The 26182-nt window shown below is 41.9% G+C and overlaps 2 protein-coding genes across 6 annotated transcripts in view; one reads left to right on the top strand and one right to left on the bottom strand.

Annotated features, from left to right (window-relative positions):
• The window catches only part of MDH2 (malate dehydrogenase 2), a 313892-nt gene that overhangs the window by 161540 nt on the left and 126170 nt on the right, over window positions 1-26182 (top strand). The window lies entirely within an intron of this gene.
• Window positions 1-26182, bottom strand: part of LOC140118441 (uncharacterized) — an 87221-nt gene that overhangs the window by 43051 nt on the left and 17988 nt on the right. For 3 of the 5 annotated variants that reach the window (XM_072136369.1, XM_072136367.1, XM_072136368.1), the window contains exon 3: window positions 25046-25155. The exons of 1 other annotated variant lie outside the window; for it this stretch is intronic. The gene's annotated coding sequence lies outside the window, so the exon portion shown is untranslated. Of the gene's footprint in view, window positions 1-8045; window positions 8166-25045; window positions 25156-26182 lie in introns of those variants that run through there. One more of the 5 variants, XM_072136370.1, reaches the window with a different exon arrangement.

Genomic DNA, 26182 nt, shown 5'->3' with positions numbered 1-26182 from the left:
AGACGGCAATACAAAAATGATAGATTTTTCCCCACATTAGGGTTTTATTTGACAAATTTAGTAAAACGTAAGAAAAAATATTCATGTATGGTTTCCCCGTAATCGTATCGACGCATAAAATAAAGATAACATGATTATTAGGCTAAACGGTGAACAAGAAAAAAAAAGTTAAAAATCCAGTACAGAATTGATACTTTTCTACTCCTGCACTAAAAAAAAAGTTCCTAAATTTTCAACAATAGGGGATACCAACTCCAAAATGGTAACACTGGAAAAAGCATCTCATCCCACAAAAAAAAATGCCATCACATGGCCCCAATAATGCAAAAGCTAAAATTTTATAGCCTACAAAAGGGGCCAATGAGGAAACTAAAATCCTGGCAGCTTCAGGATGCTCCTTCCCTTCTGCCCCTCGCTGTGCCCCCATAAAATAAGAAACAACCACATGTTGGGGGTCTCTCAAATTGTATGGTAGGTTTTCTCTTTTTATCTTTTGGAAATGTGTACATTTTAGGGCTAAATGAACGTATAACCGGCACAATTTGACCATTCTAAATTTCACCTCCATTTTGAATTAATTACTATGAAGATCTCAAGGGGTTAACATTCTTCGTAAAAAAGCTGTTTCTGATAGCTTGAGGGGTGCAGATTTGAAAATGGGTTGGTTATAAAGGGGGTTTTGATGCTAAATATGTAAAATTTCATTCAAAACTGTATTTATCACCAAAATAGTCAATTCTGAAAATCCGGAAAAGCGATATTCGATTTGTAAGCCGAGTGACATCAAAATAAATTATCCAGACATTTCAAAAATTATGAAAATGTAAAGTAGACAAATGGGAAATGTTATTCAGCAATTTATTTAGGTGGTAAATCTATCTGCCTGAAAACGCAATGATTGTGAAAAATTCATCATTTTTTCTTTATTTTTGTAAATAAATGCAACTTATCAGCCAAAATGTACCACTAAAATGTACAACATGTGGGGAAAAAACGATCTCAGAATCATTTAGATAAGTAACAGTGTTCAAATGTTAAAACCATATAAAGCGACGCAAGTCAGAATGCAAAAAAATCGGGCTGAGCCTTAACTGGTTCGCAACCGCCCGCCGTGTATTCACGGCGGCGGTCAGGTCGCGCTGTATGGAGAGGGCTCACGGGCTGAGCCCTCTCCATAGCCGGTAAGTCTTTGCTGCATATTGCAGCAAAGGCTTACCGGTAACACCCGCGATCAGTGCCAGCAACGATCGCGGGTGTTATCACAGCGATGGCTGCCAGCAAAGCTGCCGGCAGCCTCAAAAAGATAGCGGCGCATGGGCGCCGCCATCTTACCTGGGATCACCGCTCCCCGTGACGTCATCGGGGAGTGGTGATCCGTCTCCATGGTAGCCTTGGGTCTTCCGAAGACCCGAGGCTATTTCGTTTTAACCCCTTCATTACAATGTGCTGATAGCACATTGTAATGAATGAGGAGGAAAATCCCCATATACAGGCGGTCCCCTACTTAAGGACACCCGACTTACAGACAACCCATAGTTACAGACGGACCCCTCTGCCCACTGTGACCTCTGGTGAAGCTCTCTGGATGCTTTACTATAGTCCCAGACTGCAATGATCAGCTGTAAGATGTCTGTAATGAAGCTTTATTGATAATTCTTGGTCCAATTACACCAAAAATTTTGAAACTCCAATTGTCACTGGGGCAAAAGAAAAAAAATTGTCTAGAACTTCCGTTATAAAATATACAGTTTCGACTTACATACAAATTCAACTTAAGAACAAACCTCCAGACCCTATCTTGTACGTAACCCGGGGACTGCCTGTACTGCCATACTGTAGTATGGCAGTATATGATAGGATAGATCAGAAAACCTAGGGTTAAAGTACCCTAGGGAGTCTGAAAAATAGTAAAAATTAAAAAAAAGTTAAAAAAAAAAAATGATAATTAAAAAACCTAAAATTTCAAATCACCCCCCTTTCCCTAGAACTGACATAAATATAAATAAACAGTGAAAATCATAAACACATTAGGTATCGATGCATCCAAAAATGCCCTATCTATCAAAATATGATAACGGTTTTTCAATACGATTAACCCCGTACCGGAAAATAGCGCCCATAGTCGAAAATGGCACTTTTTTGCCATTTTGAAAAATATAAAAAAAATCTATAAAAAGTGATCAAAAGGTCATACAGTCCTAAAAATTATATCATTGAAAATATTATCAAATTTCGCAAAAAATGACTCCACCCACAGATCTGTACACGGAAGTATAAAAAAGTTATTAGCGCCAGAAGTTGGCAAAATCAAAAAAATAATTTTTGTACAGGAGGTTTTAATTTTTGTAAATGTATGAAAACATTATAAAACCTATACAAATTTGGTATCACCTTAATCATACCGACCCAAAGAATAAAGTAGACATGTCATTTGGGGCACTCAGTGAAAGATGTAATATCCAAGCCCACAAGCAAATGGCGCAAATGCGTTTTTTCACCATTTTCACTGCATTTGGAATTTTTTTTCCCACTTCCGAGTACATGGCATGGAATATTTAATACCATCTCTATGAAGTACAATTTGTTACGCAGAAAACAAGCTGTCACACAGCTCTTTACGTGTAAAAATAAAAAAGTTATAGATTTTTGAAGGTGGGGAGTGAAAAATGGACATGAAAAAACAGGAAAGGGCCTGGTCCTTAACCGGTTAAGCTACAAAATGACTGCGTTTTTAAGGAGTTAAAATAACCAAATGGTTCACTATCTGTTTATCTTTTTATGTGTTTTTGCAAAACACAAAAACAGACCTAAGTCCTGAAATGTTGCTTAAATGGGACCTGTCACCACATTTGCACATATACAGCTAGTGACATGTTTCTATAGAGCCCTATTAACTGACAGTTAAAAATTGTTTACCTTACATCCACATAAATCACCTTTTATCTTATTTTACCTGGCAATCAAAGGGGGCGTGTCCTGCTTGGCTGGCCCCTCCCATTACCTCATGTCTTATGCCTTACTGGTCACAGTTCATGTCATGTGACCAGAGTGACATCATCTCAGGTCTGTCACGGGTGATCCCGCGATCCATGTATCGGATCATCTCCATGTATCTGGAGTTGCGGGTGCACCCGTGCTCCCATATGTGCTGCCTTGCTCCCCTTGCCTGTACTCACCTCTCCAGGCTCCTGGCTCTGCTTGGGTCCCAGCGTGTGGTCCGCCCGCCGCCTTACTTCCAGGCCGAGCGCTCCTGCAGCTAGGGCGTGCACGTCCGACTCTTCATGAATTTAAAGGGCCATTGTCCTCCTTATTGGCGCTGGCATTCCCGGCTTGGCTATATAGCCTGGCGACTCCCAGCATCCTCTGCCGGATCTTCAAGTCCTGTTACTGAAGAGAAAGCCCTCTGTGTCCCTGAGCATTTCCAGACGCCTCCGTGTACCCTGTGGTGTTCCCGTGTATTCTGTGATTCCCGTTATCCTGTGGTGATTCCCGTGTATCCTGTGGTGATTCCCGTGTATCCTTTGCTGTGTATCCTGTTGCGGTCCTGTGTATCATTTGGCGGCCCCGTGTATCCTGTGGCGGTCCCGTGTATCCTGTGGCGGTCCCGTGTATCCTGTGGCGGTCCCGTGTATCCTTTGGCGGTCCCGTGTATCCTGTGGCGGTCCCGTGTATCCTGAGGCGGTCCCGTGTATCCTGAGGCGGTCCCGTGTATCCTGTGGTGGTGCCGTGTATCCTGTGGCGGTGCCGTGTATCCTGTGGCGGTCCCGTGTATCCTGTGGCAGTCCCGCCGTCCGAGGTCCCGCCATCCGAGGTCCTGCCGTAAGAGGTCCTGTGATCCTGCCTTCCCGTGGTCCTGCCTTCCCATGATCCCTGTGTCTCTACCTTGGCTGCCACCGCGGGCCTAGTTGCACGTGTGGAGCGACCTGGTGGTTCCTCGCCACAGTAAGACCATGCTTTGCGGCAGCTCTGGTGAAGACCAGGAGTCCACTTAGACTCCGCTCCCGGGTTGCGGCTGGCATCGTTATCTCCCGCGGTGGCCCAGGGAGTCCATTGACTTTAGTCCCAAGGGACTATTTCCATAGACTGTGACAAGGTCCTTTATCCTCTTAACAATAACAAACTGTACCCCATGTATGTATCTGACCACATGAAGTCACAGCAGCCACTATGGACATCCTTCTCATCCTTCATGGACTGATGGAATTTCATGTGATCGCATACATGGTATATACTTCACTACTTTTAGAAGGCTAAAGGACCTGCGATAATGTCACTCTGGTCACATGACATGAATGTAAAACAAGGCACCATGTAAAAAAAATTTACACAATATTTCCTATAAGTAAATATGACTTTATGTGTCTGTAGTTGAATATTAGCAGATGGTCCTTAAGTACAAGGCAGAGCAGTAAATTTTAAGAGACACTGAGCTGTCGGTCACAATAATGGCAGCCTGGAAGAGGAGAAGAGTCACAGACACCAGTCAAAAAAGCTAATATGCATATCCCCAAAAACATCTGCAATTAAGGTACAGTGCCCCACTGGCAGCTAATTTAAGGTGAAATGGGGAGGACTTGTAAGCCTTTATCAGTAAGTAGGCATTGTTAGTCAGGGGTGTCAAAATCTGGTGAAAGGTCTTCTTCAACTGGTCAAGAAGGACTATATAGATCATCCTAATTAGAGGACTGTTGTCGCATTAGGACGATATATATCATCTTGCACTGGCACTGGCACTTTTTCACACAATAAACAAGCCCTAATAACCTTCTTTTGATTGATGAATAAAAAAGTTATAGCTCTCAGAATATGGCGACACATAGACAAATGCGGTTTCCTTGCGGTTTATATGCTTAAATAGTAAAACATAAGAAAACCTGTACATGTTTGGTGTCTCCATAATCGTAGTAACCTACAGAATAGTTTTATCACATTTATTATACTGTACAGTGAACTGCGTGAAAGTTTTAATCATAAAACAAGTGGCAAAACAGCTGTTTTAGTCTGTTCCATTGCAGGAATAAGTTAATACATTTGAATCAACATGCTATATTTTACCATAAAAATTAACCCTTTGGAAAACACAAATTTTACCACAAAAAAATAGCCATATACCCAAGTCAGATAACAAAAAAAATTGTCTTTTTGAATATGAGCAGGGAAATACGTAAAAAAAGGTCTATGCCCTGAAGGCTTCTTTAACCCCTTACCGACACTGACATATTAGTTTGTCACATGCCGGGTCCCAGTGCATGGAGAGGGCTCGCGGGCCTAGCCCTCTCCATAGCCGGTAAGTCTTTGCTGCATATTGCAGCAAAGGCTTACCGGTAACACCTACCGATCGCGGGTGTTTTCCTGCTGATCGCCACCAGCAAAGGTGCCGGCGGCTTCAAAAAGGTGGCAGCGCCGCCATCTTTCTGAGGATCGTCGCTCCCCGTGACGTCATCTGGGAGCGGCAATCCATCGCCATGGTAGCTTCGGGTCTCACAAAGACACGAAGCTACTTCGGGTTAACCCATTCATTACAATATGCTATCAGCACATTGTAATGTATGAGTAGTAAAATACACATATACTGCCATACTGTAGTATGGCAGTATATGATAGGATCGTACAGACACCCTAGGGTTAAAGTACCCTAGGGAGTCTGAAAAATAGTAAAAATAAATATAAAGTTTAAAAAAAATTATAATAAAAAACCCTAAAAATTAAAATCACCCCCCTTTCCCTAGAACTGATATAAATATAAATAAACAGTAAAAATCATAAACACATTAGGTATCGCCGCGTCTGAAAATGCCCGTTCTATCAAAATATGATAACTGTTTTTCACTGCGTTTAACCCCGTAACGGAAAATCGCGCCCAAAGTCGAAAATGGCACTTTTTTGCTATTTAAAGCGATCGGATGATCGCTTATTCAAGCCAAGAAGTAGAAAATGTAAAAAAGTAAAAAAAAAAAAATTAAATCTTTTTATAATATAATTAAATAAATAAATAAAATAAAAGTCCCATAATCTCCCCAGTAACACATAAAATGCAAATAAAGTAAATAAAACACAAAAACACGTACATATTTGGTATCACCGCGTCCGTATTAATCTGTACAATAAATCTAAATCAATACTGAACCCGCTCGGTGAACTACGTAAAAAAAAAACTCGAAAAACTTCCCATAATATACAATTTTTCATCAAACACCATCACAAAAAATGTTCTAAAAAGTGATCAAAAAAAGTTACGGTACCTAATATGATACGACTGAAAAGAACAACTGTTTTCGCAAAAAATAAGCCCTCAACCAGATCTGACAACAGAAAAATACAGAAGTTATGGCCCTGAAAAGTTGTCAATAGTAAAAACAATGCGATTTTCTCCAATATTGGTTTTGCTCAGGAAAATTGAGCAAAAATAAGAAAAACTATATAAATGAGGTATCACCGCAATCGTAGTGAACCAGAGAATAAAGATAAAATATTATTTTTACGTTACGGTGAGCGGGGGGAAAAAAATGCTAACAATCCAAAATAAAAATTGATGATTTTGTTTGTGTCCCCCTTGAAATAGTTAATAAAATCTCATGAATAAGCTTTAGACTCCCAAAATAAATTATTTATACATTGTATCTCATCCCATAAAAAATAAGCCCTCATATGATCGCATTACCAAAAAAAATAAAAATGTATAGGTCGTACAATGTGACAATACAAATCTGCTGTGAATGGTGCCTCCATTCATTCTATGCTTGGCCGTGCGCCCTTACAGCAGTTTACCACCACATATGTGGTATCAGTACACTCGGGAGGAATTGGGCATCAAGCGTTGCAGTGCGTTTCATCATTTAATTTATTCATAAATGAATGTATTTCCAAAAAAATTCTAGTTTCTAAATCGCAGGTCCATATTTTTTAACCCATGTGAAACACTTAAAGGGTTAATGGACTTAATAGAAGTTGTTTTACATATGTTGAGGGGTGAACTTTCTATAGTGGGGTAATTTATGGGGTTTTACTATTATTTAGGCCTCTCAAAGTCACTTGAAAGCTGAGTTGTCCCTCAAAATGTGAGTTTTGGCAATTTTCATGAAAATAAGAAAAATCGCACCTAAAGTTCTGCACCTCATAACATCCTAGAAAAATGACCGGAAGCATAAAATATCATCCCAACATAAAGCAGATATTCTGTAAATGTTAATTATCAAACTTTTTGGGTAGTTTTACTTCCTGTCTGGAAACCAGAACATTTCAAACTTGGAAAATGAAGAATTTTTGCAAACTTTTGCCAAATTTTCACTTTTTTTCAGAACGAAACGCAAAACTTATCACTTAAATTTTATAACTAACATGAAGTACAATGTGTCACGAGAAAACATTCTCAAAATCACCAGGATATGTTAAAGCGTTCCGAAGTTATAACCAATTATCGTGAGACATGTCAGATTTGAAAAATCGAGTCTGATCATTGAGCTGAAAACTAGTGTCGGTGATAAGGGGTTAATAACTTTATATAGACAAATTGGACATAAAACGGAGATCCATTACAGATTTACAGTGGAATATTAAGCAAAAGTGGATTGTATTGCAGATCTATTGCAGAAATCACTGAATGTAGTGGAGAGGGACATTCAACACCAGAGATCAATTTGGATTCCTGGCAGATATTTTCCTAAATGGGTGAATTTGATTTGATAAAAACTGGTGCTATTTTGTGCTAATGTAAATGTTGCATATTTTCTACCTGTAATTAAGCCAAAGAATTTGCAACTTATCTTTTTGATCTACTTCCACATACAGTATACATGCATGCAGTGAGAAACATCTAGTATTAAGTAATTAGTTTACTATTTTTATATAGGATGGGTGAGTCCATCCTTCAAGACAATCTGAAGGAGACTTTATTGATATATAGATTCGCATGTGCTGAGCTCTGAGGCTAAACATATAAATATTGAAAGCAATTTACTTCTATTTTATGTAACAAGCATAAAGAGTATGGATTTTTTCGAAAAGATGCTTTTAAATAATAAACAATCCCTTTCTGCATTACTTACGTGAATTTGGCTGCCAGTCTTCCTGCTGTTATATGTTTATCTTTTTAGCTAGGGCAATCCTCAATGTAACTGAAGCTCCGGCTGCTTCATCTGCTCTACAGGAAATGATGCACAAAATGTACAAGCCATCGATAATAATAGCAGTCCCCAAGCCATTTATATTGAGGCACCTGATCAAATAATGACCTTTATTGGTTGGATATTTCCCGGCTCTATTATCATATATCCACATACAAAACACAATATTTATTTAGATATTTAATCTGTTTTGTTCTTTTACTCTATTCACTGAACGGTGAGTCCTTTTAGGTAGATGGTAGCAAAGACACTTGACAAAACCTGGTCTGTTTTTTGTGCTTATTTTTAACTCTAGGCTCAGGTTATATCAGAAATGTGCATACAGTAATTTAAAAAATATGTATTTATTTCAGCATAAAAACAGTAAATCAGTAAATATGATAATATTCTCTCAAGTTATTTGAAACATAAAGTGTGGCCTAAAGTCCCGTGTTAAGCAGTTGTAGGCACTCCTTGTGCCACCATGTGGAGTATATAGGGGAATAAACGCAATATAATGTATAGGCTGGACTTGATGGACTGAAGTCTTTTTCTCACCTTTTTTACTATGATAATGGGGGTCATTTATTAAGGGCCCGAATCGTGTTTTTACGTCGGGTTACCCGAATTTTACCGTATTGCGTCGATTTTCCCTGAATTGCCACTGGGATTTTGGCGCATGAGATCAGATTGTGGCGCATTGGTGCCGGCATGCACGCGGCGAAAATCGGGGGGCGTGGTCATCGGAAAACCCGCCAGATTTGGAGAAACTGCTGTATTTTTTTTTTAAATGTGTTGCTTGACATGCACTTACCTGCACCAGGCCTGGCTTGGTGAACTTCAGTGAACTCCGACGGAATTCAGCACAGCAGCGACAAATGGTGAACATCAGGGGAACTACCTTAGTGAATCGCCAGAAGACCCAAATCCTCCACGGAGAACGCGTCACTGGATCGCGAATGGACCGGGTAAGTAAATCTGCCCCAATTTGTGACTTATGAAATCAATTTTTTTGAGAATCATCTGTATGAAAAAGGAGACATACTGGTGAAAAAATATGGATCCAAATATACAACAGTAGAGGGGGAAAAATTTATGAGATTTGTTACTTTAGGTAGATGTATTCGGGACACCAATACAAGGAAGTTTCTGCAGCTAGTCTCCTGACCACCTCCCTTTTCTATTCTCTCTCTACGATATAGCAAGGTCTTACTTTAATGGAAGGCATAACTGTCTAACTTTAAAGGGGTTGTCCAGCAGTTGAAAAACAAGGTAGCTCTCATCCAAAAACAGTGCCACATCTGATCATGGTTTGTGCTGGTTTTGCAGCTCAGCCGTACAGAAATTAATGGAGATTAGCTGCAATAGTATTCACTATTCATGGTCAGGTGAGGAGCTGTTTTTCAACTCCTAGGCAACCCTTACCCTCTCATAAGCTGTTACATTTTTGCACTTTCATTTCTCACTCCCACTGTCGCAGCAGTTTCTAGCCTCGCTGGAATGAAACTTCACTTAGCCAGCAACCTTTAATACTTAAAAGTACTGGAGTGCTAACAACTAGCCCGAAGCTCAGCCTGTAGGGAAGTGACAGGTTGTGAAAAGTTGGACAGTTAGTGACTGGTACAAGCTGAGGACAAGACTACGAGCAGAGGGCAGAGCAGAGTGCCAAGTGAGACTGGATCATAATCAAGTTAGGGTGTTGCGGTCACAAATGCAAAGGTCTGGGGTGCACAGAAAGCATGTAGTGAACAGAGCCTGAGGGCTTGAGTACATGGATGATACCTAATACTCTAACAAAGTCTAAAGGTTCAGGAAACAGATTTATAGCCCATCCCACAGGGAAGATCACGTTACCTAAGGAAGAAGTTTCAAGATATTACTGTAATGTTGAGAACCAGCCACCAGAGGCAGTTTACCAAGTAGTCACATACATGCCCCAGGGGGAGTTCAGCAAGAGATTGCAGTATCCTTCAAGCCAAGGGAAGCATCCTGAGAAGGAGCTGGTGGTCCACAGTATCAAACACTGCTGAGAGATCCAGTAGAACTAGGAGAGAATAAAGGTGGTCCCCTACTTAAGAACACCCAACTTACAGACGACCCCTAGTTACAAACGGACCTCTGGATTTTGTTAATTTACTGTACTGGAGCCTTAGGCTACAATAAACAGCTTTAACAATTATCAGAGCTGTCTGCAATTACTGTATGTATGTGTATATATGCTATATATGCAACATCCCCCACCAGAGCCTAGCCTTTTCTTGGGGCCTGGAGGCAACCGGGCCCAGAATACAGGAGTGGCTGGCGGTTGTGGCCTAGGGTGCGCTGATGTCCCGGTGCTTGGTGTGGGGACTGGAGGGCTGTCCTACTGCCTGGCAGATCTCCAGCAGGTCGTATGTGCAAGAAATATGGAGGGAGAGGCTGATGTACTGGTTCTCCCTGGTGAACCTCATTAGTGTGTTTAGGATAGGTCCCTGGGTAATGGATGGGGTAGTAGGCAGCCGTATCTAGGGATCAGACGGAGGCAATGTTGTGCAAATTAACTCATAGTTCTTTACTGAACAGGTAGCCGGCAACGGGCCTAAACGGTCAGCAGCAGATTCTGGTACTGGAGTGGTCGTGGAGAGTGGTCCTCAGGAATAAAGCACCAGCCTTATAGTAGATGCATGCTGGGATAATGGAGATGGAGTTGTGTCCAAACTGTGAAAGCTGCAGCTCTGGATTAGAGTCTCCTGACTCTGGTCCTGGGATTAGGTTAAGTTTCAGCACTGAAGGTGTACTGAACACTGTCTCTCTCTGTTCACTCTGTCTCTGTAGACAGACCATGCGGTCTAGAGACCTGTGCTCCCACTGCACTGTTTTATTACTCCCCCTGGTCAGGTGGTAGCACCTCTCCAATCACACTCCACTTTACAATCCAGCCAACTTATTGGTCAATAACTTACACCCACTTAACTATTGCCTGTTTAGGCAGAATCTACAGCTGCTATTACATAATGACCAGGTTCCAGAACCTTCATATAGGGTTTGCGACTCCCCTAACAGCTCCTGACCTGCAGAGGGCGCTTTATGCGCATTGCATATTTATGCAGTATGTGAGTATTTGGTGTGTTTATTCTATATGTATTTGTATATATTGTGTATATACTGTATATTATGCATATCATTATGTGTGTGAATATAATGGGGCACATTTAATAAAAACGGTGCAAACTGAACTATTTGCAGTTTGCCTTTGTAGTGTGCAGAGGGCATCATCTTCATGAATTGTGGCGCCTGTACGTTATGAATCTGGTGCTCCCTGCACTGCCCTGAAAGAGTAAAACTACTTTATTTTTGGTGCAACTTTAACATGGGGCATGCAACACACTTCTTTCAGACTTTACATGTTAAATGTGGCGCATGCTCCGGTGCAGTCTGTGCTCCGGAACGCACATCTTAGTGACAAAATCTATGTCCTGTGAAGCATTTTCAGGGAAACAGGCTTACACAAAAAATCACATAAAACATACACATATATGCATATATAATAAACAGATGATATTAATAAACAAAAGTTTTGTCTATCGTTTAAGTAATAATTCATATGGTGTGATCTGATTAAATTAAAAACATTTGAAGGGTTAATTGTCTTTTCAGAGTTGTTTTTAGTCATGCACCATAGCATGGCATCCCCAAGATATCCCGGTGGGAGACACCCAATGCAGTGGAAGCATTGCATCAGTAATGGAGTATCAGGGAAGTGGTGAATATTTCTCATTTCCCTTGCATAGAGCCTCTTAAAGTAAAATTAACTTTAACATATTGGGGCAGATTTACTTACCCGGCCCATTCACGATCCAGCGGTGCGTTCTATGAACAGGATTCGGGTCCGGACGGGATTTATGATGGCAGTTCCTCCGGCGTCCACCAGGTGGCGCTGCTGCGCTGAAATGCATCTGATCGCGCCGGAATACACCGAGCCGGACCAGGTGAAGGTAAGCACTTCCCAAGCGACACATTTTCGGTTATTAAATGCGCCAGGTTTTCCGAATATGTCAGGTTTTCGTTTGGCCACACCCCCTGATTTCCGTCGCGTGCATGCCAGCGACAATGCGCCACAATCCGATCGCGTGCGCCAAAATCCCGGGGCAATTCAGGTTCAATCGGCGCAAATCGGAAATATTCGGGTAACACGTCAGGAAAACGCGAATCGGGCCCTTAGTAAATGACCCCCATTGTATCTTATGACAGCAGGTTTGCCAGGTTAGTGGATGAGTAATGGATTAATGTAATAGTTCAGAAAATGATCAAAGAGAAACTGTTGTGACATGCAAAATATGCATGCAAATTATAATGTGAATTTATGATTGCGCTAAATGACCAATTTGCGTCATCTTTGTTAAATGTGAGCCATAGCACAGTAGTTCCCAGTAATTGGGTCATGCGTTTACTGAAATTATCTTATGTCAAAAGTCTGCCTGTTCTGACAGAACACTTACTTACGCAGTGTTACCGTATATTCTCATCTAAAGAAAATATTAACTAAAGCTAGCTGCTGCAATTACACTTTCAGACAACAGGTGGAGATATAGCATCTCGTATCTTATCTAAAGTCGGAAAGCTCAACTCCCATATTGCTCCAAGTATGCTTAAGATATATTTTATGATGTTGAAAAAAGTTTGTTCTCCTTCAGTTTTCGACTTTCGAGGGCTCCTAGTTGGACCTACCCGAAATGGAGGCGGGGGACCATATTATGTTCAAAGCCTTCTTGAAGCAATATAAGAGTTGATCCTTCTATTGTACTGAGCGTTATGTAACTCTAACACAGGGAGCCATATTATTCAGGGCAGATTCTAGATTTTTGCGGCCTGAGTCGAAACCAGGTCGTTCTGCAGGTGCGACTAGTCCTGCGGTGGTAGTCAAGGTAGGATGCAGGACACAGTAGCGTCGGCACCAGAGGAGCGTAGGAATGCTGGAGGAACCAGAGGACTGGAATCCTGGAAGGAACAGCAGGAGGCGCCTGAAAACGCTGGAGGACAGGAGCGTTTGGGAACGCTGGAGACAGGAACATCCGGAGCGTATGGGAACGCTGAAGACACAGGAGACACTAGGAGCATATGGGAACGCTAGAGAAACAGGAAACACCAGGAGCGTTTGGGAACATTGGAGACACATGAGACACCAGGATTATATGGGAACACTGGAGACAAATAGGAAGGGTAGGAAAGCAGGATGGCTTTCTCTTCCTCAAGAACAGCTTAGGGAAACTGGAAGGAAGGAGACGTGCGACCAACACGCCGGGACCCGAGCAGAGCCAGGCGCCTGGAGAGGTGAGTACAGGCAGGGGGGACACCGCGCCACGTAGGAGGGCACGGGTGTACCCGCGATCCGTGACAAGGAATGCGGGAGCACCGTGACAACCTTGCACGTGCCCACTCAAAATATAGATAGCCCCTGCATGTGCCCACTCAGTATCTAGATAGCCCCAGCACCTTCCCATTTAGTGTTTAGATAGCCCAAGCGCATGTCCCCTCAGTATGTAAATAGTCCCCCAGTCAGTCCACAGTAGGACCCCCCAGTCCACAGTCAGCTCCCCCCCAGTACATAGTCGCCACCCACAGTCTACAATCAGCCACCCCCAGTCCACAGTCAGTCCCCCCTTCTCCTGTCCACAGTCACCCACCCGCAGTTCACAGTAGATGCCCCCTCGGCCTCTTCTGCACATAAGCCATTTCCCTGGTGATGTAATTGTCCAAATAAAGAAAAACATTGACAGCAGCAAATCGCTGCCATCTGTGAATGTTCAGGAGGTGCAGAGCGGTGTCCTGCAGAGCGGTGCATATGGGTGTGCTGTCCTGCACCACTCTGTCTATCAGTTACGTAATTGTTTTTTCATGTAGCACAGACTTGCCAGTGTTTGGCGAGTCCATACTACCGATGGCGATCCATTACCCCTAAAAGGGGTCTGCAAAGCAGAGCAACACTCGACGCAGCAGAGGACAGGAGAACAGTGAGTGCCTCCTGTCTATTGAGCACTATCATCAATAATGATATTCTTTCTGAAAATTCAATGAATAAACAATAATATATAATGTTTTTTTTTGTGGATTTACTATTATTATGATTACATTTTGATCATCAGGATGGATTATTTTCACCTCTCACCTCTTCATTTGACATAGATTTAGTCTGCTCCCACTGTATTGTCACCTGACATAGGCAGCCAATCATGATGTATTTTGGTATACAGTGGTAGATGGGCTTTGGTCCTGATTGTCAAGCACTTGATACTTAGTAGGGATCATGTCCATAAAGTTAGCCTGTTGGTATTCCCTTTATAGTCAATGTGAATAAAGGGTGGAGTTAACTTTAATATTTGCTCAACCTTCATTGTGAATTCAGCAGAGCATGAAAGCATTTTAATGAATATGTGGCATATCCATAAACACCAACCAACATAACACAGATCAGTTACGTAGACTGGCTGAACCACTTTATAATCCGTTTCTTTGCTGTACACTATGTTTTCTTTGTGAACTGTACAAGGCAGGGCTGCAAATATATTACAAAACACACAGCAACTTAAATTAATCCTGTTAGCATTTGGTGTGATGTAATTAGAATTAAATGGTTATCAGCATAAAATCTGTAGGAGCAAATATATTTTGGCTATTTGAAAGAGGAAAGGTAAGGCTACATTTTCATCAACTTTTTTTTTTTTGCATACACATTCAGGGGGAGATTTATCTTTAGATGTGCAGTGTTAAATACCTACAGATGCGAGTATCAACTGTGTGTGCTCTATGCGAATAGACTGCACCAGTCACACAATGTTTATCATCTCTCAAATTTCAGCATTTTTGGGATGTTTTTACACTGGAAATTCACTGATACAAGTAGCAAAAATCCATAAAATTGTTAAAGATTGAGACCATTGAGCATGAAGAAAGGTGGGATAAAGAAACTTGAAAAAAAAAAACAATGAAACCCTGAGGTAACAATCCCACACAGACCATACTGATTTCTAAACCAGCAACATGCAGGATGCTGACAGAGCAATTGGCTGCATTAATACATGAAAGTATGCAGGAGACCCTACCGCAGCGGTGCTGTCTCCAACCCAACACTACAAGCTGCAGCCATGTCTCCCACCAGGGTCAGACTGGGGTAACTGGGGCCCACCAGTGAAATTGATTTTGGGGGCCCACCTACTAATACATAGAAATATTCTGGGATAAGGGAATTTCTAATCACTAGTGGGGGCAGTGAAGTAAAGGATAAGCTAATCCCTTTCTCCCTCCCTCTCTGCTAGTACTCGGCTCTTAGTTTGTGTACAGGGGCTGCAGTGGTGACGCTACCTCAGGGCATTAATGCTAGGGATAGTATAAGAGTTACCCCTGGTTTCAAGGGCTTTCTGCTGGTAGCTGGGCTGTCTTTAGGGGTAATATAAGAGTTACCCCTGGTTTCCAGGGCTTTCTGCTGGTGGCTGGGCTGTGGTTAGGGATAGTATAAGACAGTGGTGGCGAACCTATGGCACGGGTGCCAGAGGTGGCACTTAGAGCCCTTTCTATGGGCACTCAGGCCATCGCCCCAGGACGGAGTTCAGCAAACACTGAATCTTCCTGCAGTCCCAGGCAAATTAAGAGATGCTGCTCTCAGCGCTATTCAACACTTCATTGGCTGTTTGGAACTGCGGGAAAAGTGAGAAGGTTTTGACAGAACTGCATTATCTTTGGAGGTCCTACTGCTGGACCCACCATTCTTCCTCTACAGAGAGACCCTGGAGAGAAGCCACAATGATAATCTGAATTTGCCCTCCTTCTTTCAACTGGTGGCCTCAGAAGGCCAATATAATTCAAAGATGTGGAAGAACAGGTAGAAATAAGTTACTGCTTAAAATTCCATGTTGGCACTTCACGGTACATAAGTGGATTTCGGTTGTAGTTTGGGCACTCAGTCTCTAAAAAGTTCGCCATCACTCGTATAAGAGTTACACCTGGTTTCCCGGGCTTCTGCTGGTGGCTGGGCTGTGGTTAGGGATAGTGGCCACTAAAACGTTATTAGAGACGCTATTCAGAGAAATTGGGATACCCTAAAAGAAGATCCCCAATTAATGGAAGTTACCACGCAAAAAACAGTTATCTCTTTTAGAAGGAGTAAAACCATCATAAATCATTTAGTCAATAGCCGTTTATTATACACCACATGGAATTTGGCTAGAAAAAGACATCCCAAAAGGTAACCACTGATGCGGCTCTTGCAATTTTTGCAAGCAGAATAGTCAGGCAAAATCCATCAATTTAGGTGTTTTTTGGAGAGTGAATTCCTTCATAACTTGCAGGAATACGTATGTGGTATATATCTTATGGTGCCCGTGTCAACGTTTTTATATAGGCAATCTAACTTATTTGTTAGATTCAGGGAACATTGTAAATCTATTGAGACAGGCAATGGCTGCCCTCGGGTCATAGAGCACAATAGAGAACATCATGGGAGGCAACCCGTGGGTCTTGCAATTCGCTGGGCTAGAAAAGGTACACACATCATCAGGTTTGATGCGATGGGGAAATTGGGCCTCAATGACCGTAATGATTTGAGTATTTTCTTAAGTAAGGACTAATCCTCCAGTCCAAAATGTAAACTAGGATCATGTCATAAAAAAGGAATTAAGGAGCATTGGAAGAAGATGTGGTATCTTGTAGGTTGCAAGTGTGTTGGGTACAGTGTTTGCCCGATAAATAATTAGGTGTCAAGGGGATCAGTTTCAATTGCACAATTAAAATTTCTCTTTTTTTCCCCTATTTTTAAATGCACACAGGATTTACTATCTTGTTTTATTTTGTTTAAAAATCTTATGGATGATCATTTCGCCGTCATCATCATGTTCATCTATCATTCTTTTTTTAGCGATTGTGTTCCTTGATGTCAACGTTAACACAGGGTAAAATTGCCTCTTTCGCTTAGTGGATCTATTAATACTTCCTCACGTATTAACATGTTTTGAAGTGACAGCAATCACGTCTCCCGGAAGCACGTCAATGTTTTCAGTGGACGCGTCACAAGAGGCGAGCATATAGCGCATTCCCCTCTGGCTAAATCGTGGCACGAAACGGCCCGTCGCTTGCTGTGGCTGCATGTCTGTCCCTATGCCACTCTGCTGAATAAAACTTGAAAATGTCTTCGGTGAGTTCCACTTCACTTTTTTACTTTTCTGCTTTGCTCTGGAGGAACAATATGACGAGGAGCTGATTCTTCCCCAATGACATCAGAGGCACGAGAGAGAGCATCGGCCTTAGCATTCTTCCCTGCTGGACGGAAGTGTATCACAAAATTAAAACGGCAGAAGAAGAGGGACCAACGAGCCTGTCGAGGATTGAGACGCTGGACGGTCTGGAGGTATAGGAGATCCTTGTGATCTGTGAAGATAAAGACCGGATGAAGAGCTCCTTCCAGCAGATAAGGCCACTCTTCCAAGGCTATTTTTATGTCCAGAAGCTCCCGATAACCTATGGAGTAGTTCCTCTCCGCAGCAGAAAAAGTCTTTGAGAAGAAAGCACAGGTGACTCTCCATATCAGGCCGCGTGAGAACAGGAGCAGAGGCAAAGGCAGACTTCAATTTAGAAAATGCTTCTTCAGCCACTGGAGACCAGAGCTTGAGGTCATCATTTTTCTTTGTTAAAGTCACAATAGGTGACATGAGGGAGGAGAAGTGTGGTATGAAGTGCCGGGAGTTAGCGAACCCTAGGAATCTCTGCATAGGTTGTAGTCCAACTGGGCGAAGCCAGTGGAGAACTGCAGACAACTTAGAGGGATCCATCTAAGTTGTCAGAAATGATATACCCAAGGAATGGAAGACTCTTCTGGTGGAACTGGCACTTCTCGAGTTTGGCATATAGACGATTGGCCCTTAGACGGCTGAGAACTTGTCGAACGTGGGTCTGATGGGACTTCAGGTCTGTAGAGAACACCAGGATATTGTCCAAATAGACCACGACACAGGTATATAACAAGTCCCTGAAAATGTTGTTGACAAATTCTTGAAAGAAAGCCGGCGCATTGCAGAGTCCAAAGGGCATGACCAAATACTGGAAGTGCCCATCTCGAGTGTTGAAGGCAGTCTTTCATTTATTCACGGATGCGGATGAGATTATATGCCCCCCGAAGGTCATTAGCTCCACAGAGGCGGTCAAAGAGTTCCGTGATCAAGTGTAGTGGGTAGCGGTTCTTCATGTTAACTTTATTAAGCCCACAATAGTCTATGCAGGGGCGGAGAGAACCATCTTTCTTGGCCACAAAAAAGAATCCAGAATCTGCAGGAGATGAAGACTTGCGGATGAACCCTTTCTGCAGATTCTCTTTAATATAGGCTGACATAGCCACGGTTTCAGGTACAGATAGTGGGTATACCCGACCTCGTGGCGGAAACGAGGTGGCAGAGTCTCAGTGTGGTCGCAGAGTCTCCGATAAGACGTAGGCAAAGTCTGAATAAACAGCAGGAAGACCCACCAGAGGCTTGGAGGATACTGAAGCATACATGGTGGACACCGGGCTAAGAATTGAGAGACAGCGAGACTGGCACTCTGGACCCCAGCGGAGAATCTCCCCAGCCTGCCATTCGAGCATGTTGCTGTAACCACGGGAGACCCAACAGAATGGCAGACGTAGATCGGGGAAGCACATAAAACAACAGTCTCTCCTTGTGCATAGCCCCAACTTGCTGAGACAGAAGCCCGGTGCAGTAATATACTTGATAACTAAGCACCTGTCCACTGACAGAGGAGATAGCCAGCGGCTTCTCTTGGTGAACCACAGGAAGGTGATACTGGGAGACCAAGGCAGCACCCACGAAATTTCCTGCAGAATCCAAGAAGGCTGTGGCCTGAAACTGAGTACCTGTTCCGGAGCTGAGTGAAACAGGCAAGTTCAGTTGTGGTGAAGCTTTGCTCTCAGCTCCTAGGGACACCCCTCCCAAGAACCCTTGGTACGTGCGTTTCCTGGACACTTGAGGACGGACTCAAGAAAGTGTTCCAGGCTGGCACAAAAGAGGCAAAGATTCTCCTGTCTTCGTCAAGAGCCCCTCTTGTTGTTTCAGATGAGCTTTAGCCACCTGCATGGGTTCCTCAGCATCAGACCCGGAGGGGGTCAGAGGCGGACTTTGAAAGACAGGAGCCAAGTGAGGCAGACGGCGGACCTTGCACTTGTTCAAGACTCGATCTGAGTGGCCAGAGACGGCAGGACACGTGCAGACAATGCGTCTTTAATTTGTCCTCAAAGCCCCTTTTTAAAGGTTGTGACCAAGGCGGCCTCATTCCAGGCTAGCTCAGAAGCTAGGGTACAGAACTGAACCGCATAGTCTCTGACAGATGAGACCCCTTGAAAAAAGTTCATCAGGGCAGTCTCAGCCCAAGAAACCCGGGCTGGTTCCTCAAAGACAGACCGGAACTTGGTGAAGAAAGTGGTGATATTAGCTGTGACTGGGTCTTTCCTGACCCACAGGGGAGTAGCCCATGCCAGAGCCTTCCCGGAGAGGAGGCTGATAATGAAAGCCACTTTAGACTGTTCAGTGATGAACTGTGTGGGCATGAGTTCAATGCGCAGGGAGCCGGATCTTACCGTCAGGATCAGTGGTAGTAGATCCTCTGTACCACCGCGGACAATGACGTAAGCCGACACCTGGGACTGGAGTCTAAGTGGTACCCGGTTTTCACCAGAGCCCGCTGCAAAGTGGGTTGGACTTGTTGCGGCGTGGTACCACCAGGTCATTCCACAGGTGCGACTTTGTCCGCTGAGGCAGCCAAGGAGTAGTGCAGAATCGTAAGGCAAACTCGTGGTCAAGAACAGGCAGGAGGTCAAGACGGACAGCACAGGATTAGAGTCGGGGACGTAGCAACAGGTAAGGACAGGCAGCACAGGATCAGAGTCAGCAACGGAATAAGGAGTTTTAACAGTGAATATATATATGAAGCGGTTATTGACGCCAGTAGCATCTTCATAAGATGAATTCTGCTATACCTCAGATATATTATTGCTTATTTTATCTATGTATTTTATTTTTACATATTTTTGGTTATTGTTTTATGATAATTTTTTTAATATTAAATCCACTAGGATTGGTGATTCTGCAGCTGTATAATACTTTTTAGAATACAACTGGTGAAGTGCAACCTAAACTTTGTATTTAAGTTATAAATTGGGATACGCTGCTGCCCTGTGTGGTAAAGATACGTAGAGATTCCTCCCAACATATCCTTACAAAAAGGTGCAAAAACATGATGTAAATATAGCCAAAATAAGCAAAAAACTTTTACTATGACACATTTTATGTAGAATATATTTGCTGATTTTCTTGAATTTGTTTCTACTATATACTAGTGTAAAATCTCTGCAATAAATGGCCACCAGAACATCAAGTTAATGCACCCTCGGGCTGTGTTTTGAAACACAGTACATAAGGGGGAGTTACTCCGGAACACAAATGCATTTACGAACACGTGAAACCATATGCAACCTAAATTGTATTATTGTGGTATGGGTTGCACATGCCTTTCAGTGGGCAATACGTCCTTCCATTTTGATGAACTTATTGCCCATTGTGCCGGGCCACACCTTACCACTATCTTCCCCCGTGAGTATGGTTGTGCAACCCTTCTTCCTATGGATAGGGGTGAGCAGTAAATCAATTCAAAAAGTGAAACTCTTGAGTCATTTCAAACAGTGAACTTTTTCAATTGTTTATTTTTGTTAATGTTGATGATAATGGCTAACAGCCAAGAAAAACCCATATCTCAATAAATTAGAATATTATATAAGACCAACTATATAATATTTTTGGAACACATAAATGATGGCAAAATACATTTGTGTGCATGCGACCTCAAGGTAATGACATGTAGGGCGAGAGAGCAAAAGGATAGTCGCTACAAATTTGCCAGTGGCTATCCTTATGCAATCTACAGTACCAGCATTGTGGACTGGCTTTATACAAATACAATCCTTAACATGATTCAACTGAAACCTGCAGATGTGAGTGACTCGTTGAAAAGCTTTGGGAGAACTTTGGCGTTTCCTGGACAGAGGTAGCAAGCAATACTCATTTTCAAGTGTTTTTTTTATGGCAGAATCCTGCAGGACAACATGCTGCTAAATTGTCCTAATAAAATTCAGCAGTGTGTGCACTGTGGTTCTGTGCATTAGGGATCCTCTTGATACAAATGTATAAAATTGAACTGATGTATGATAAGTTATTAACCCCTTAACGCTGAAGCCACTTTTCACCTTCCTGACACGGCCCATTTTTTCAAATCTGCCCTGTGTCACTATAAGTGGTTATAACTTCGAAATGTTTTAACATATCCAAGTGATTTTAAAATTGTTTTCTCGTGACACTTTGTACTTCATGATAGTTGAAAAATTTTGGTGGTATGTTTTGCATTTATTTATGAGAAAATCAGATATTTGGTGAAAATTTGGAAAATTCTTGATTTTCGAACTTCAAAATGTTCTACTTTTTCCATACATAGTCATAACCGCAAAAAAATGTAATAACTAACATTCACTAAATGTCTAATTCATGTGGACATGGTTTTTTAGGCATGCTCTTATTTTTGTAGGATGTTATGGGCCTTTGAATGTTAGGTGCGATTTTTCACATTTTCATAAAAAACGCAAAATCCTGCTATTGAGGGACCTGCTCAGGTTTCAAATCACTTTGAGAGACCTAAATAAAAGTAAAACCCCATAAATTACCCCATTATAGAAACTACAACCCTCAACGTACGTAAAACAACTTTTATGAAGTTTGTTAACCCTTTAATTGTTTTACAGGGGTTAAAACAAAATCGGATACAATTTTGAAAGTAAACTTTTTTGGCTAAATGAAAAATATGTTTTTCAAAAAATGTACAAATTCTCAGTGGATAAAATACCAAAACGCTCCACAAAATTTGATACCCAATCCCTGTATAACAATACCCCATATGTGGTGGTAACCTGCTGTATGGGCACACGCCAGGGCATCGAAGGGAGCTGCGCCATTCAGAACACATTATGCATTGTCACTTTTTATTGGCTATACAATCTTTATTTTTTTGGCAATTTGGACATATAAGGGCTTATTTTTTTTGCGACATGAGATGCACTTTACAAATAATTCATTTTCGTGGGTCATTAGCTTATTGATGAGATTTTATTAACTCTTGAATGTATGGGTGAAAAGAAAATTGTCAATTTTGGTTTACTTTTTTTTCATATTTTTTGGGGGTCGTACACCGTTCACTAAAAATACTATATTATCTTATTCTATAGGTGATTACGATTATGGTGATACCTCATCTATACAGTTTTTCATTTATTTTTACAATTTTATTGGATAAAAACTAATATAGAGGAAATCTCATTTGTTTTTGCATCGCCATCTTTTGGGAGACGTAACTTTTATATTTTTTGGTTGACAGAGCTAGTTTTGGGCTTATTTTTTACGAGTTGAGTTGTTCTTTTCAGTGGTACCATTTTGGCGCACATAACGCTTTTTAGAACATTTTTGTGTAGAGATTTTATGAAAAATTTACATTTTTGGCGTGTTTTACGGGTTTTGTTTTTACGGCGTTCACCGAGCGGGTCCAATAATGTTTCTGAGTTATTGTACGGATTGTTACGGACGCGGCGATTTTGTGGTTTTTTCACTTTATTGCATGTGTATAGGGAATATTTGTGTTTAGGGGACTTTAACTTTATTTTATTAATTCTTTTTATTAAAAAATGATTTTATGTAGTGTTTTTAACATTTTTTATTAACTTTTACAGGTTAGCTTGAACAAGTGATCCACTGATCACTTGTTCAAACTATTCTTCACATTACACAGTGTAATACAGATGTATTACACTGTGTAAGGTAACACACTGAGCATGCTGCGCACGGTCTGTGTGTTACAGCCGGGTCCTGCCAGAAGGCACGGACCCGGCTCACAGAAGCAGATCACGCAGCCCCGGGCACCGGCAGTCCCGGGGCTGCGATCGGAGCAGCGGACCCCCCTGGTAAGTGCCGGGTGTTAGAGGCGGGTGTCAGCTATAATATATAGCCGACACCCACAGCTTCTGGCGCAGGCTCCGTTCTGGAGCCGGCACCAGAAGCATGACGTACTATTACTGCATTTTGCGGGAACGCACCTCCCGCCATGCAGTAATAGTAAGTCAAATGTCGGGAAGGGGTTAAAGGGAATCAGTATGATCAGAAGACAGCTTGTTATAGATAGTAACCCCTTTCTAATTGTGCATTCAGGTGGCTTTTAATCACTGAAACGACCAACGTTTCAACGTAGAGTATAGATATAAATGGATACATGACAAGTTATACTGAATCTTCTACCAAGAAGATTAAAAGAACTTCTTTTTAACTAGTGCAATATTTTTCTACTCTTTAATAGACTATACTCAACTTTTCAAAAACTGCTATTACTACTTTAAGGAGAACCTTTCACCGTTCTCACCAAACTAAATAACTGCATACTTTAATGGGCCCTCATCCTCAAATTCTGGTGTAGTTGAAATATGTTCACTAGCCCCCAACATTCCTGAGCACCTGCTACTGTCGAATAGGCAGTATGAGGCTGTCTGCACCAGACCAGGACAACCCATTTTAGAGCAGAGAGCCAAACTAGCATATGTTCAGTAGCCAAAATGCTAATAAAGCTCTCTACCGTGAGATGAGTGGACTAAGCCTGGTGCAGACAGCTTGTCACCAGCCAATCTGAAAGGATTAAGGAACTCATCTTAAAATTGAAATGGTTTCTCAAGAATCGAGGAGTTAGGGTTGGGGATTCTAAAGTGAAAATTCCAACTATCCCTAACAGTCGAGCATCATAAACAGTAGGAATTAGTGGTGTAACTAGAAAATGCAGAGCCCCATAGCAAATTTTCTTATAGGGCCCCTCATCCATAGGGGAGAGTCTAAACTAGCAGGGATTATACCACAGGATACATCATTAACGCTATTCGGATTGCCCGCTGACTTTAGAAGTCTAAAGATGTTGCTGGACCCGTCGCTGGGCCCGGCCTCCGAGTGTCAGAGGCACCCAGAGACTGGGTTAGTTACCGCTTCTCCCTTCTCTGCTCCTCACAGCATTGCGCTGAATTAGCGCGATGCATAGAGGAGTGGAGGCGGCAAGGCTGCCATCTACAAAGACTCGGCGGTCACGTGACTGTTGGGTCTAGAGGGGTTAATCAGAGCTGCTGGGTCTAATTAGATCACAATCCAGTTCTGATCACAATCCCCAGTCACAGGTGGTCATTTATCCAGTAACTGAGGCATCTGTTAGGCCCCTATTTTCTTATACTCACAAAAGTATGTTTATAAAAGCGTGCATCACATAAAAGTCCTTTCGGACACCAAACAGCTTGCCCGACCTAAGTTTCGCCCACTCTGGCTTCTTCTAGGGCCTGATGTCTAATGACATACTTTTGTGAGTATAAGATAATAAAACATTTTTACTTGTTTACCCCGGTAATCTGCACTATCTGTACCAAATTTCCAGCACAGGATCTTTGTGGAACGAGGTCCACTGTCGAGACTACTGCAGGAAATTCACAGAAAGCCAGGAGGAATTACCGAGGAACTCCTCTATTTTTAACCATTTCAAAAGTTGGGGAGACTGTTCTGTTGATCAAATTCGGATTGATTTGCATATTGGAGTAGAGCACTAACTTCTTTTTGGTTTTGATTGAAATAATACATACCTTGGACGTTAGTTTAATATAAGTGTAATTTTGCCAAAAGAGAAGACCTCAGAGAAGTGCCAGTATCCTGAAGTAGCTTTTAAACAAGTATACTCATATAATGGGCATCTTACCCACGCCAAAAGCTATTGTGTAACATATAACATTAAAATGTATCATTTCCATCAATGCCCTGTAATATGAATGAATGTTTTCTATATCTGAATTAATTATTCTTAATTAATACATTTACCTGAAGTTGACTTGGCCTGGGCTAAACCTTTATCTAAATTGGCTTGCACCATTTATTGTCCTTCTGGAGTTTCTGAGTTTGAATTCTGAGGTGACTTGAGTTTCTTGGCCCTGAGAATGGGGGGAATGAATCATCATTTGTACATTCCATGTGGATTGCAGAGTTGAAAGAAGTTTCTGGCATTATGCTGTGTAAACTAAGTTGTCCGTGTTCAACCCCATTGTATTGATTAGATGATATGAATAACAGTAACATGCAACTAAACCCAAAATAATGATAAAGTAAGTTAATGACATAAATAGTTTGATCATAAAACCAATAGGAGTTGATTTACAATGTTAAGTTGTGACAAATATATGAAAATATGAGGTATGTGAAAATGTAATCTCGTAACGCCACAGCGTTTTTATTTCTCTTTTTGGGTTTCTCTTGTTTACTTCCAAAACTTAAAGGGGTATTCTCGTTTGGGCATTTACATTTAGTTTCATTAATCTGCCATATATAACCATTTCTTCAATTAGATGTTATTAAAAAAAACATGTTCCTGTGTGAAGATAATTTTTCATAAATCTAGTCATTTGGTCCCTTAGAAACCAGACTGACTCCTTGCTTACGGCCACCTCTGTTGGAGGGATTGCACAAAGACAGAAAGAGTATTTGTATATGAAATGTTTGGGGGAGTTACTGCATATCCCACAGCCGTCCTGTGGTAATGAACGCTGAAGCCAGGTGGTCCGGCAGGACTCTATAGCGCATGTCAGGCCACCGCCACCAAAATGTGAGGTGGTCATATCCGGGAAGCTATCTTGTTTCTAAGGGACAACATGGCTACATTTATGAGAAATTATCTTCACACAGGAACATTTTTTTTAATAACATCTAAGAAATGTAGAAGGATAGCAGACAGGAAACACAACAGCACTCATAGGGTAATATCGTTTGATTCAGGGAATATGACGTGGTTGGACAGTCGCTTACCTGGATGAGTTGTGCGTCAAAGTAAGGCACAACTCTCTTATAGGCATAAAGGGTTTTGGTCGAGGTGCAGCCGGCGTCTTTGGGTTTTCCAGGCACGAGATGCTAGATCGGCTGGAGTCAGAGAATAGGTGCAGTGAAGTCAAAAGCGGGAGGCGCACG

Source organism: Engystomops pustulosus, chromosome 2 (genome assembly GCF_040894005.1).
Source record: "Engystomops pustulosus chromosome 2, aEngPut4.maternal, whole genome shotgun sequence".
Classification (NCBI taxonomy): Eukaryota; Metazoa; Chordata; class Amphibia; order Anura; family Leptodactylidae; genus Engystomops; species Engystomops pustulosus.
This window is presented reverse-complemented; position numbering and strand designations above follow the sequence as displayed.